The 15,634-nt window shown below is 32.7% G+C and overlaps 1 long non-coding RNA gene across 3 annotated transcripts; it reads right to left on the minus strand.

Moving 5' to 3' along the window:
* Window positions 1-5,113: 5,113 nt before the first annotated feature.
* On the minus strand, window positions 5,114-14,603 carry LOC134261596 (uncharacterized). Of its 3 annotated transcripts, XR_009990850.1 has the most exons (5): window positions 13,088-13,185; window positions 8,172-8,356; window positions 7,148-7,524; window positions 5,902-6,000; window positions 5,114-5,136 (listed from the first exon to the last, which is right to left on the minus strand). It is a non-coding gene; the product is annotated as an uncharacterized LOC134261596 (long non-coding RNA). The 3 variants fall into 3 exon arrangements; XR_009990849.1 differs by lacking the exons at window positions 5,114-5,136; window positions 13,088-13,185 and adding an exon at window positions 14,479-14,603 and having other exon boundaries at window positions 5,713-6,000; XR_009990848.1 differs by lacking the exon at window positions 5,114-5,136 and having other exon boundaries at window positions 5,713-6,000; window positions 13,088-13,183.
* Window positions 14,604-15,634: the final 1,031 nt, after the last annotated feature.

Below are 15,634 nucleotides of genomic sequence, written 5' to 3' on the forward strand. Positions count from 1 at the left end.
AGATTATATTCATTATGGTATGATTTAAGCTAGGACTTACACAAGACAAAGGTGTCTCGCCTGCATGGCGCAGTGGTTAGAGCGTCTGCTCTAGATTTGCAATTAATTGGGGTTAATTGATCCTTACGTCACAGGTTCGAATACAACTGTGGCACGTGGATACCGATCCTTCGGATGAAACCAGTTCCCTTGATGCAGCAGATGTTTGCACGGAAAAGATCCCTCACTTCTCCATGTCCGTACGTGCCAAATATAGGACAAAATTTGCAGGGACATTAAACAACATGTACCAACAAACAAGAAAAGGGTTTTTTGAAGACCTTGTACATACGGTTAAAATTTTTGGACTTGCACAGTTTGAAAATTAAGAAACTGAGGATCTTACACACATGGCAAAACTTTAGGGACAAGATCAAGATATATATATATAGAAATTAGGGACTTACTTAAGATTAAGATATAAAAAGAAATTGAGGATCTCGTACACACGATAAAAGTTTAAGGGACTTATACATGATAAGGCTAATAAAAGAAACTGAAGACTTTATACATATATTTATAGAAACTGAGACCTTATACACATACCTAATGTTTGGGGACTTGAATAAGATAAGAACATTTATAGAGACTGAGGACCTTATACACATGTTAAAAGTTAGGGGACTTACACATGATACAGGTATTTATAGAGACTGAGGACCTTATACACATGTTAAAAGTTAGGGGACTTACACATGATATAGGTATTTATAGAGACTGAGGACCTTATACACATGTTAAAAGTTAGGGGACTTACACATGATACAGGTATTTATAGAAACTGAGGACCTTATACACATGTTAAAAGTTAGGGGACTTACACATGACATAGGTATTTAGAGAGACTGAGGACCTTATATACATGTTAAAAGTTTGGGGACTTACACATGATACAGGTATTTATAGAAACTGAGGACCTTATACACATGTTAAAAGTTTGGGGACTTACACATGACATAGGTATTTATAGAGACTGAGGACCTTATATACATGTTAAAAGTTTGGGGACTTACACATGATACAGGTATTTATAGAGACTGAGGACCTTATACACATGTTAAAAGTTAGGGGACTTACACATGACATAGGTATTTATAGAGACTGAGGACCTTATATGGGTCATGTTAAAAGTTTTGGGACTCAAAGAAAAATATACAGGTATATCTAAAAAATCAACACGGGTGTAAATTATATCTAAAACTATCAGAAAATCCATGTCACATATGCATGCATTTATAAGAGCACTGCAATATATGAACAATCTTTAAACTTTATATGGCTATTCTTATTTTACTGATATTTTTAGAATTAACTTCACTAATTGCCTGTAATTTGTACAGAGGTAACATGTCACACACATGTTAAAACTGAAAATTTAAAAGTTGTTTTCTGTGGAGACTGAGGACTTTCAAAGTACTTTCCTGTTAATTCAATGTTACAGGTATTTATAGAAGTATGAAATATATAGGACCTTATACACATGTTAAAAGTTAGGGGACTTACACATGTATTTTTAATAAAAAAAAAGAAATATTTATTTATATAACGATCATATTTAATTATTGTCATATGAGCATATTTTATTTATTGAAATTATTCTTAGAATGTGAAATACTATAAGGTATTTTATAACAGAATGGACAAAAATAACACATGTTCAAAAAAATCTGTTTGTTATTTTAATTTTGAAAATATATGTTATGACAATATAGGAAAAGTATAATAAATAAAGTAATGTATCTAGATTTGATTTTATAAAATAATTAATGTGGGTAACAGAAGGGACATATGTATGTTAATTAAGTGATATTAATGATAACCTTATACACATGTTAAAAGTTTGGGAGACACCAAAGAAAAGGGAAAACTTACACATACACATGAACATACAGGTATTTAGGAAGAAATTAGAAACTGAGGACCTTACATACATGTTAAAAGTTGAAGGAGGAATTGAAAGAAAAGGAAATAATCAGACAAAAAACTTACACATGATACAGGTATTTATGAAGTCAACAATTGAAAACTTATATGAGGACAACAGCCGAGCCACTGCTGGTATGTTAAAAGAAGGGGAAACACATGACGAGAAACTATTCGAAAATAGGTATTTATGGGTTGTCTTTCCCACAGAAAAACTGAGGACCTTACACATGTTAAAAGTTTGGGGACTTACACATGATACAGGTATTTATAGAAACTGAGGACCTTATACACATGTTAAAAGTTTAAAAGATAGGGGACTTACACATGACATAGGTATTTATAGAGACTGAGGACCTTATATACATGTTAAAAGTTTGGGGACTTACACATGATACAGGTATTTATAGAGACTGAGGACCTTATACACATGTTAAAAGTTTGGAAATGAGAGTGGAACATTGTTGAAGCTACCATACATGAAAAATCTCTCAAAGGTTTCTACTACTTACACATGATACAGGTATTTATAGAAACTGAGGACCTTATACACATGTTAAAAGTTAGGGGACTTACACATGATAAAGGTATTTATAGAGACTGAGGACCTTATACACATGTTAAAAGTTTGGGGACTTACACATGATGCAGGTATTTTTATAGAGGACCTTATACACATGTTAAAAGAGGGGACTTACACATTATACAGGTATTTATAGAAATTGAGGACCTTATACACATGTTAAAAGTTTGGGGACTTACACATGATGCAGGTATTTATAGAAACTGAGGACCTTATACACATGTTAAAAGTTTGGGGACTTACACATGATACATTCAAATTATTTCAATGATTGTCATTTATGAAAAATACTGAAACTTGTTAAATACACATAAAATATTTGTTTATAGAGAACTGAGGAGTTTATACACATGGACCTTATACACATGTACATGTTAAAAGTTTGGGGACTTTACACATGATTCAGGTATTTATAGAAACTGAGGACCTTATACACATGTTAAAAGTTAGGGGACTTACACATGATACAGGTATTTATAGAGACTGAGGACCTTATATACATGTTAAAAGTTTGGGGACTTACACATGATGCAGGCATTTATAGAGACTGGACCTTATACACATGTTAAAAGTTTGGGGACTTACACATGATGCAGGTATTTATAGAAACTGAGGACCTTATACACATGTTAAAAGTTTGGGGACTTACACATGCAGGCATTTATAACTGAGGGCCTTATAAACATTTATAGACTTACACATGATACAGGTATTTATAGAGACTGAGGACCTTATACACATGTTAAAAGTTTGGGGACTTACACATGATACAGGTATTTATAGAAACTGAGGACCTTATACACATGTTAAAAGTTTGGGGACTTACACATGATGCAGGCATTTATGACTGAGGACCTTATAAACATGTTAAAAGTTAGGGGACTTACACATGATACAGGTATTTATAGAGACTGAGGACCTTATATACATGTTAAAAGTTTGGGGACTTACACATGATACAGGTATTTATAGAAACTGAGGACCTTATACACATGTTAAAAGTTTGGGGACTTACACATGATATAGGTATTTATAGAGACTGAGGACCTTATAAACATGTTAAAAGTTAGGGGACTTACACATGATATACAGGTATTTATAGAGACTGAGGACCTTATACACATGTTAAAAGTTAGGGGACTTACACATGATATACAGGTATTTATAGAGACTGAGGACCTTATACACATGTTAAAGTTTGGGGACTTACAGAAGATAATGGCATTTCTAGAAACAAAGGATGTTTGCACATGGTAAAAGTTTACAGACATAAATGTAATAAAGAGCAAGATTCACTGAAAGCTTTTTTTGGCCCTGTGAATTGTGAGAAATCAAAAGTACTCAGTTTTGGTAACCAATGCATCAGTTTATCATTTTGATACTTGGTGACTGTGTAATCTATTGAAATGGTGAAAAGAGCTAGGTTCACTTTATCCATAAAATGGCCCTCCATATATATACCAATTAACTGACCAAGTCTCAATGTCCCATTTGAATTCTCCCATATCCTGAAAATTCCTTCCTTTGCATTTTTAATATTTCAAGAAATTTGAAATCTTGTTTAACTTCCAATCTCAGGACTCTATAAAAAATCTTTGTTAAAGGAAATGAGAAATACTCCATACTTTATTTTGATGTTAGAAATGGGACAGGGGGTGATTCTCAAAGAACTAGTATAAGAACAGGACTATTTATGCATCAAACCCAACTCTTTATATTCAATTCACATAAGAAAAGTACAGCAATATTTTTTTGCAAAAATTAACTAAATTGAGAAAATTTCCTTTTGCATAAAATATTTAATACTTCAAAATCATTTCCTACATACATCATGCACAGCTTCTTAAGCACTCTTCATTTATGCCAGTTTAGTCCATGTAGGTTATATGAGGCCATTCCAAGTTTTTTTCTTTGTTTAGCATCCAACCTAAATTTCAAAACATTTCTTTCCTTCCAAAAAAAAATTACAAAACAAAAGGGGAAAAAACAACATTTTACGCAAAGTTCTTTGAGAATTTTCCTCATATTATAGCTAAATTAAACTACTACTACTACTAGTTTAATGAAACAAAAAAAAAAAAAAAAAAAAAAAAAAAACTTGAGCACATCACTTTCAAAAAAGAGAGATGCTGATCCCAGAAGAGTAAATTGCTTGTCAAAGATTTGTATTTGTCAATTTCATTTTGTGTTTGTTCTTGATTGCATGACCTCAAAACCAATCCATCCACAGACACTAAAAACAGAAAAAAATTGAAATGGCCTAATGATAAAACTGCTGCAAAGAATTCAATGTCCTCCATTACTGTGGCTTTAAAACACAGTGTTTATCATATTTCTCAAAGCATATCAATTGAAAGTAGAATGTTAATATTGATTTTCTCTGTTTTTTAACAAGATTATATCCTTGGTGTTTTACACTTCTCTAAGGTCCTATTACAATTTTTTATAAAATTTTTTCCGCAATGTCTGTTGATTAAATTCATTTCTCGTGATGTCCTTGGGATTTTTTTGTATCTCTTGTCACTTGCATGTAGATCTTCCAAAGTAGATCTAGGATCTTCCAAAGTAGATCAGAAATGACTTCTTCTTCCCTAAAATGATATTTTCAAAATATAATTTTCCTTGGTTGGTGGTATGGTCTGTACAAAAAAAAATAATAATAATAAAAATAGCTATAAGAGTTAAAGCAATTTTTTTCATCTGAAATATAATCTGGCAGGAGAATGATTGTTTACTAGCCAATAAGTATATTTGTGATACATAGGTACTTTCTTTATTTGTATGGTCTGTGTACTTGAAAGCTTTGCTATATAAATTCACATCCAGTAAAATATTTTGTTGATTAGGAATTTAATCTCAGCTAGCTCCTCCATCTACATTCAGAAGACATATTTGTGAAATGTTATGACTGAAATTGGTATACTGTAAATCACTTTTTATTCGCGAGAACTTTATTTTCGTGTACTTACGCGAGACAGTGTGCTCGCGAAAATTTAATTCTCGCGTATAATAGTATTCCTTAAGATTATATAGAGCAATAACCACAATTCGCGAAAATTTTGTCTCGCTAATCAAGAGTCAATGACTTTCTCGCGAAAATAAGGTGTCGCAAAAATTTAGTGATCTACAGTAGTTCAATCAATGCAAATAACTTCTGTCTGAACTATACTCTGGCTATCCTTGAATAGAACCACCTGTTTGCATTTTAGACTGAAGCTCTACTGGTAATACTCAATATCAAGTCTTTAGAAAATTTTCCATGCATGTAGACTGGCTGGCCATGCTGGGTTTCTGCATATAATTTCAAGTTAAGAAACTTATTGCTTAAAATGGGTAATGCAGTGTGTATACAGTACCTGGAGTGACAATATGGACATCCTGATTGTCTTGACTGTCATCTATCTCCTCCTCACTCTTATTCTCAAAAACAATGCCATCAGTTTCCTTTAGTGCCTCTGAAAAAATTGCAACTTAATTGTAAAATTACAAACATTTCAACCAGAATAAAATGTGTAAGTATATGATAAACTTTTGAGCAATAATCAACAGCTTTGATCCCAGTAATTCAAACAAGAGGCCCAGGGGCAACATCGCTCACCTGAGCAAATCGGCTAGGAAAAAGCACAAATCAGATCAGGAAAAGTTTACTGAAAAGTGGGGAGGGGGGCTTGAATTAATACTACTTGACAATGCCTTCATATAAACACAGCATATGACTTTACTGTTCTTGATAAAAAGATTTTTTAAAAACATTTTCTTCCTATATATAACTTCATAATAATTTGAATTTGATTCCCCATTGTTTCCCTTCTTGCCCCAAAGGGCCATGATTTGAATAAATTTAAATCCTTAATACATGAGGATGCTTACATGTCAATATGACTAAACATAGCTTTTCTATTCTTGGGATTTATTTCTTTATTTTTCTATGTAAAACTTTGATTCACCATTGTGGCCCAACCCTATCCTTAGGCGTTATAATGGTTTGAACAAATTTAATTCTACACTACCTAAGGATGTTTCAACATAAATATCACTAATCATGGCTTTGAAGTACTTGAGAAGACGACTTTGAAAGATTTCCCTATCTAGTCCTATGTAAAACTTTGATCAGCCATTTTGGCCCTACCCTACCCCCGGGGTCATAATTTAAACAAACTTGAATCGACACTACCTGAGGATGATTTCATACGAGTTTCATCTTTCCTGGCCCCGTGGTTCTTGAAAAGAAATTTTTAAATATTTTACCTATATATTCCTATATATAACTTTGATCGGCCATTTTGGCCCCACCCTATCCCGGGGGTCATGATTTGAACAAACTTGAATCGACACTACCTGAGGATAATTTCACATGAGTTTCATCTTTCCCAGCCCAGTGGTTCTTGAGAAGAAGATTTTTAAAAAATTTTCCTATGTGAACTTAATTGGGCTACCATAAAAAAAGTTATTAGGAAAAAACAGAAAATTTGTGGACAGAAGAAGACAGACGGACAGACAGAGTGATTACTACAGGGCACCCGCAAATCCTTGCGGGCCCTAATAATTTAAGCTTTAATCTTATTAATTCTAAAGAAAGAAGATTCTTGATAGAAGCAATACCTGATGACACTTCATTCCTAACCAAGATTTTTCACTATTGGAACCTTGAGCAGATGGGACCCACATGTAGGATATCAGTAATATCAGCACCTGGCAAATCTCCTTCATTTAGAACTGGCAGATCTCAGTCCCTGGATAAAGTCACATCTCTATCATTAGAGACAGACATGCTTTCTTTCCAGGGTCAAGCTTCATCTCCATTTTTAGAAACTGGTTCACCTTTGTCACTGGGGCATGGCATATTTTCATCAATAAAACCATACATATAGGTCCATTTCTACTCTTTAGATCTGGAATGCCTTCACGACTAGGGCTTGACACAACTTCTTGAGGGCTTGGAATGCACTTTTTGCTTGACATTTCACCATCTGAAGATGCTGGCAAAATTCATACAACATGTATCAAATAAATGAATAAAAATGTTATTTAAGGAATAACTGTCTTATTTTTCGATTTCATGATGTGATCAATCAATTGGTTGGCGTGATAATTTGCATAAATGCAGAAGGCATTTATGCATAAAGTTATCATGCAAGCAGATAGATTGATCATTGTCATGAAATTGAAAATGACAGTTATTCTTTTTATATTTACAAAGAATTGATTCCGCCAATAAACATGCTACAAGCCCTGCTTCTTGTCTCTATATTTGTTCCGCCCTGCACGTGATTTTTTTTTAGCAGCGCCTATCAATGAACCAGTATATTGATGGAGAAATAAAGTGCATTCATTTGACTATTTGTAATTGTCTCTTGAACAAAGACATTGGAAACGAAAATATAATTTGACAAAGTAATGAATTTAGATTTATATTATCTGAAATAAATTCAAAATATTTATCAATACGGATAAAGGTTATTTATATACAATGATATAAGTGTGATTACATCCAAACAATATTTACTGCATGCAATACTTTTGCCTTTGGCTTCTCAATAGATGTGATCATGAACCAACAAAAAATTCATTCCCTGGTGAATCTTTATCTATCCTATTTATTTTTTTAAATTCCTAAATAATTCACCTGTAACACTTTTAATGATGAGGCTTTTCTTCCTGACATTCTCCTAGCTGTGGAACCTGGAACATATCCATCACTAGTCCTTGCTGAATTGCATTGACTAATCCTCTAGCAATATCTAGCTTGGCTAATATCTGTGTTGTCTCTATGTTCAGGATGGACTCAAGCTTCTGGTTGCCTTGAACATTCTAACAAAAAAAATTATAAATTAAATTCAGAATGTATTGGAATTTTTTTAAAAGTAGGAACAAATCTTAAATACATGTTGTAAAAGCATTTTTATACAGAAATTTATCAATTTTATTCTCAAAGTAAAAGTTTGTAATACTATTGAGTTCCCATTCCTATACAAGAAGCATAGAAATTAAATGATCAGGGATTAGGGTGCTCTCTGGTTGGACTAGACACCTTTTCCTTGGGCATTTTTGGGGTGTACCTCAGAGTGAGTTCACTTCAAATTAAAGTTCTAGGAGGTTTTTGGGTTTTCCCTCTTGACCATGTTGACCAACCATAGATTTGCTAACATTTTTTGACCAATCAAATTGGGCGTTTTAAAACATGTGTCATTGCAAATGTTACCATGCTAGATACCAATGCACTAAACTACTTTCTTAGTAAATAGTTGAGTATCTATTGTTTAATAATATTTTTTCCACTTTTAAAATATGATAGTAGCTGATAAATTACAATCATAAATCTAAGTGTTGGCAACGAGTACCCAGTTAACTGGTTAACTGTCGAACGATGTGAGTATCGGTTAGTAAAACTGCTATTCGGTTGCTTGGATAAAATGAATTCTCCATAGTAAAGGCATAGAAATAAATGTTTAATAATTTATAAATGTACCGGTATACTAAATTACACATTTCCCTAATTTTAGATACCATTAGACTTGATCTAGTGCATGGTTGTAGTGGATCAAACTGTTTTGATTAGTTTTCACAGTTTATATAATTGATAGCTTTGATCGCCTGGGGTATATATCTTTTGAAGACCTGAGTTATAATTACCTCATTTGATAATTTAACAAGATGCCGTCGCAGACATAATAAGCTTGGAGTTTACCAGAAGAACAGCTGATTCAAAATCTGTTAAATCACCTAATCTTAAAATATTCGGAAACCAGCGATTTACTGGAAACTCCACATACTGACTATTAATTATGGAGTATGTAAATAATTATTCTCCTTGATTGCGACATATTTCGGGGGCTGAAAAGGAAAGTGTAAAATGGTGATTGACAATGACATATTTATTTGTCTTCTCCGTGTGTCGACTTCCTTATTTTCTTTATTTTAAAACAGTAAATCTTTGATGATATCATATGTGTTGTAAATATTATGTCCATATACAGTATATTTGCAGATTACTATACCGATAAGTATAGAAAAAGATAAATAATAGATATTGATGCTTTTACCAAAAATCATCCGAGTAACCGGGTACTCGATCGGAAGATGAAACGAGTAACCGCTTAATAAAAATCGTCCGATTTGCCAACACTTATCATAATGTGTTATTACCCTATGCTTTAAATCACGAGTGTATACATTTGTTGGAGACAAGAACAAACGTGTCAAACATTTGGAAATTCAATAACATTTAATAACAATGAATAAATTGGCTGACTTTTGAATCGCCTTCGGCCTCAGTAAACTAACATACTATATGTACATGGTTTATTGTCTCATACGATTTGGGTTAGTTTCTACTTCTATTTCAATGCACTCAATCTGTAATTTGAAAATAATCTATTACATGTATTTGTAAATTAAGATTAAAGAATCTTTATTTTCAAAAAGTTAAAATTACAAGAATATGAACCCACCAAAAATTGTGTATGATCACAAGTACTGTTTTTGTGGTTTAATTAAATTTATTAAGGGTGTGATATTAATGTCACAATAGCCGTATCAGCCCTGCAGGTCTGATATGGATATGCAGGGCTGATATAGGTTATCAGCCCCGCAAATCCATATCAGCCCTGCAGGGCTGATACAGCTATTGTGACATCATGCAGCCATATTGCAATATGCAAAAAACCTGTATTTATCACTAAGTGTGTAATAAAAATATAATATTTGACTTTTGAGCAAGTTAGCGTATAGATTTGATTTAGTGCATTTCATAAAGTTCTTAATTATGAACATATGTGCAAGACATTCAGCATACTGTACTTGACTTAGCGGAAGTTTCTTTCCCCCCAAAGTGCTAAAAAGAATGCACGCCAAATGTAATGTTAATATTAGTATAGAATTTTGTGATTTCTAAAATGTTGGATATCATACAATCAAAATACCTGAGAAATAGGACCATTATACGATTAGTTTGGACTTTCAGTAAGGTGTGGCATTCTCGATGTTACCTAATTTGCTTCTGAAATTTACACTGCTTCCCTTCACTGTTGAAATATACATATGATAGAAATGCGGCCAAATGTCAACTGGCGTAGTAAATTGCCAATCAAATGTTCTCACACGGCACAGAGGTGAGGCATAAGTCGCCTCATCGTTGTCAACAATAATTTTAAGTTCTTGATGTTATAATTTCTTAACCAATAAGAATCTACTAGTATTCACCATTACGCAGCGCCGAGAATGCCATATGCTACTGAAAGTCCAAACTATAGGAGAAAATCATCCTATTAATTCGTAATATGTTGACGATGCAACCATTAGGATGAGCTCAGATACTGATTTATTTTTTTAATAAGATGGGCTTGTCAAATGTCATGTGACATTAGGTGTGTCTAGACTCTGATATCATGTGTTGTTGTATGTACTTAATGTAGGTTGCATTATAGATATACCCAACAGTGTAACACTCAGTTTTAATTAGAGGTGTAACAATACAGCGATACATCGATTGTATTGATCGCAAGGCCTCACGATATGTATATCGTATCGTCATGTATGTATCGTGATACAGTACAAGTTAATTTTCATTGTCTTATTAAAAAATTTTACATGCAAACTGAGAACTTTTAATGCAAACTGAGAACTTTTAAAGCTACAAAAATGACTGAAAACAAGGTAGTATAAAAAAATACAATGTTAAGACTATAAGTTGGCCTATAAATAACTTTGGTTAGGTAAGATATTTTTTATATTTTCTATAACTGGGGGTTAGTGAGCAAGAATATAAGCATATCAGTTAATTTAACTGTTAATGACACCTAGTGTATCACAATACGTGTTGTATCACATGACCATATCATGTTATGTATCGTATCGTTAGGAAGCTTGTGATACTCAAGCCTAATTTTAATGTTGATTTTACGCAATCAGGTGACATTCAAACTTTGCAGATCACCACACTGTGGTTTTCTGAATCCATTCCACTACTCTCGGCAACTGAAGACTTAGTATGCAGAAACATAACGTTATTGTTCTTGCATATCAAAAACTTCCATGTAATGGATTAATGTTACATAATTGACATAATTCTTCTCTTGCATATTTCTTAAATATACATTTATTTACTAGTTGTAACGGGGTATATAATAAACATGTCATTATAACAGTAACTTGATCTGAAGAGCTGTATCACGTCTCGTTGACAGGTGGGAATCATCAGATCAAAATATGAAATTTACAAGGACAAATACTGTATACAGGAAAATTTTCGCTCCCATTTTATTTTCGCCCCTTTTGGGCAAATTTAAAACAGGGCAAAATGAAACAATACATATAATTTCTGTAATAAAACTATGAATGGGCAAAATTGTTTGCAAGTGTGAAAGGGCAAAAATTAAATGGTGCAAAAATAATCCTGCAGACAGTAAGAAAGAAATCCTAGTGAAATATCTTGCTAAACATATGCTGAACCAGCCTAATAAATCTGAGAGAGGAGCTTATCCTCATATGTTACATTTTTAACAATTACTTTTCTCTTTAGAGCGGACTTTTCTCATTAAATTCTCATTGAACATCATTACTTCATAAATACTTTAACTTTCCTTATTTGATAATCTAGCTACATTTGTACTATTTAGAGTTCAATCCTTGGCAATTCACTGTACTTTCGGCATGATTGTTTGAATCATAATTATATTTATTGATTGTCACTAGTGTAAGCATTGATATACCCCAGAAATCTAAATTGTGAGATTTAGAGCCTTCTCTACTCCCTTGCAAAAGAGCGGTAGTAAGAATTTATATCTGTGAGGTACTCGCGATACTACATGTAGGTGTTGTTCTATATGAGGTCAATATTGGTATTCCAACTTTACAAATTTATTACAAGTCTTACAGAAAACTGCTATAATGTACGTACAATGTACATAATTTACCCCCTACCAAAATATAGTGATTAGTCTAACCAAAATATAAACTATAAAAGCAATATTGAATATAAACAGATGGACAAGTTGAAAAAGATGATTCTAGTATGTGAAGAGTGTAGCTATAGAGAATTAAGCCAGTCGTCTTCCTCCCCGATCTGATGGTCGCATAAAAATGGGTGTTTCCAAATATAAGCAAGATAATTTACATCTGGATTGAAATGAAATAATTTAAGAATACATAAATAAACTACCACAATACATTAAACAAGTCAAATGATTCTTATTATAGCCTATGACTTTTCTGATAGAAAGGATACAAAAATTGAATACATTGCACCCTGCTTTAAAAAAGATCATATCATATGATATAAAATTATAATGATCTCTTAAAAATTCAATTTCAAAGCTGTTTGTATATAAACAAACACACTAACAGTGAAAGGAGAATTAAACAGAGGGAATTCGGAAAGGCTTATCCATGATTCTGTCTAACAGGTATAAAGCGGTCGACATGAAACTACTTTGAAGTAGTGTGTCTTTGTACAGACTTCAAGTCTCCAGAACATAATTCCACAATCGTTTCAAGGAATCAAACAAGGACGTGGGTTTTTTTTCAGTCCAAACCATGCCTTACCTGCTTCCTCAGTTCCTGAGTAAGCTGTTTACACCGGAAGTGTATAATGCCCTTATAGTACAATGTCCTGACTGATTATAATAAATAGTTTTTTGTCAATTTTGGTGCATACACAATATCATTTTTATTGGAAATAATAAATATTGTTATCTTCTATGAGAATCGTGCCAAAATGCAAAATAAAATATATAAAATTTTTATTGGACATAATAAAAACGACAGGGCCAGGGGTATAATGTCCTGCTTTAGCCAATTAGGATATAATGACCTGATTAAAAAAATCTAATAAACACAAGTTTGCATGATTTTTATATTCTAGTTTAATTCTATATCTTTTAACATGTTTAAGGATAATAATTATATGAAAAAAAAATTCACTAATAAAATTTTTTCAAGACGTACATTTTTATCCATATTTCCTTTCTGAGCATTTTTATTCCAATGCCCATAACCTGTACAGGCCCTTAGAGAGATCAAATGTGATTTTATTTAAAAGAATGCTGTAAAATGATAATAATTAAGAAAAATGTGGAAAATATAATTGTCACTTAATGAATTGTACTGTCATATAAGTAATTTAATGTGGTAGCTTTTTAAATTAAAAGATGCTTCAGCCCAAGTTTCTTTAATATAAACAACATGAAAACAATATACACTTAATATTCAATTATTTGCTCTTTAGCAGTAGATAATAAGTGCATTATGAGTAAAATTGAGATAGGCTATTATTGTATTAAGTAATGTCTATATATTATAGGACAAGTAAAATATATATGTTGAATTGATAACTACACTGTATATGTTCTCTCTCAAGTAAAAGGGGGGGGGGGGGGGTACAATCCGATCTCACTTTTTGCTTTAAAAAATGAAAAGAAAACAACACCAGAAATAGGTTGCTGAGCTCAAGAAAAAGGGGGTGGGTTGTTGAGGTGTTTGGTACAACCCAATCTTAGGTTTTGCTTTAAAAACAATAAGTTGCAGATCTCAAGAAGAAGGGGGGGGGGTGGGGGGGGGGTGGTACAACCCGATCCCACAATTGGCTCAAAAAAACTCACACATACAAACTACATTTCCATTTTCTCTAATTAAAGTGGACTGGATTTAGTTCAGTTAAAACTTAGTAAAGGTCATTTCATGTTGACATGAAATACAAAACACATTCGATTAATATACCTTTCATTTGATGAATTTTAAATCATTGTGAAATGAATAGCATAAATTGTGTACTATTTCAAGAAAGAAAATCGCATAAATAACTGTCTTTTCATTTCAACTGGGTACCCGATAGGCCTATGCAGCAATCGTCACTGCCCCCCCCCCCCCCCCCCCTTCAATACTTTGATGCAAGTTTCCTCGAACCATATATTTTATCCAAGAAGTAGATAACATACCGTTTTCCAGCATAAAAATCATCCTTATCAAAAGAATCTAGGATTCTGTGCCCAGGCTTTCCTCTGTGTCTTCTTTTCCACATGTTTATTGTATCCCGCTTCAAACAATTGGACTTCCGCTTTTTTTACACACGCGCATGCGTAATCTAGAAGTGTGTAACGTCAGAGATGTGTAAGTGAAGATGGCGATTTCAATCAACACGATATCTGTGTAATCATGTGTCCGATAAAACCCCGTAACTGGGACACATTATTTTTTTGATATTTTTAGGGTTTAGACATGTCAATTTTTCGTTTTCAACGATAAAAGTATTGGAAATTACAGTTCGTTGTTTCTGACCTAAATTCAATAGTTTATATAGGGGAATTCAAGAACACGAAACAAAAGGATATTTTACTAAATATGCAATTTTAAAACAAATCTTCGATTACATTATTCCATTTGGACTACATTGATATTGTTTTCAATAAAATTTCAATTATTCGTAACATTCGATGTGCCGCCTATTAATACAACCCTGCCTGGTTTTTCGGCGGACTGCCTCTTAAAGTGACCAGCACTTCTGTCCAATTCCCAAAGGATTCAGATAAGAGCTGCTTGATCAGAGATATGCTCTAGTCTAAGAGAAATGATTGAGACAGCTAGCTTCCCTACATAGAACTCGTCAATTAATCTTTTACTGGATGCATGTCCAGTTACTACTATCAAGGGGTACATGGATCTTAACTCTCTCCTTTGTAGTGCAAACAAAATGCATGATTGCATGTTTCATTCTGAAATTAAATCTGAAAACAAAGATTTTGTATAACTTTATTACAAAGATTTATACTGAAAAAAAAATTGTGTAATCTTGATGTATCATTTTAAATAAAGTTCCTGCATGATTATTAGATTTGTAGGGACTATCTACCAATTTTTTTTTTGAATACTTGATTCATTTGGATTTGATATCAGACTAAAAGTTTCAATCTGAAATTCATATGGACAAACACACACACATTTCACATAACACCCCCCATACACACACACACACACACACACACACACACACACACACACACACACACACACAATATAATTAGTTTTAATTATATTATACAATATCAATTAAGTTTATTATACAATGTCATAGTTTATTATGCAATACCAAATTAG

The sequence above is a fragment of the Saccostrea cucullata genome, unplaced genomic scaffold (genome assembly GCF_032062105.1).
Source record: "Saccostrea cucullata isolate Sc308-1 unplaced genomic scaffold, CSIRO_AGI_Scuc_v1 ctg2089, whole genome shotgun sequence".
NCBI lineage: Eukaryota > Metazoa > Mollusca > Bivalvia > Ostreida > Ostreidae > Saccostrea > Saccostrea cuccullata.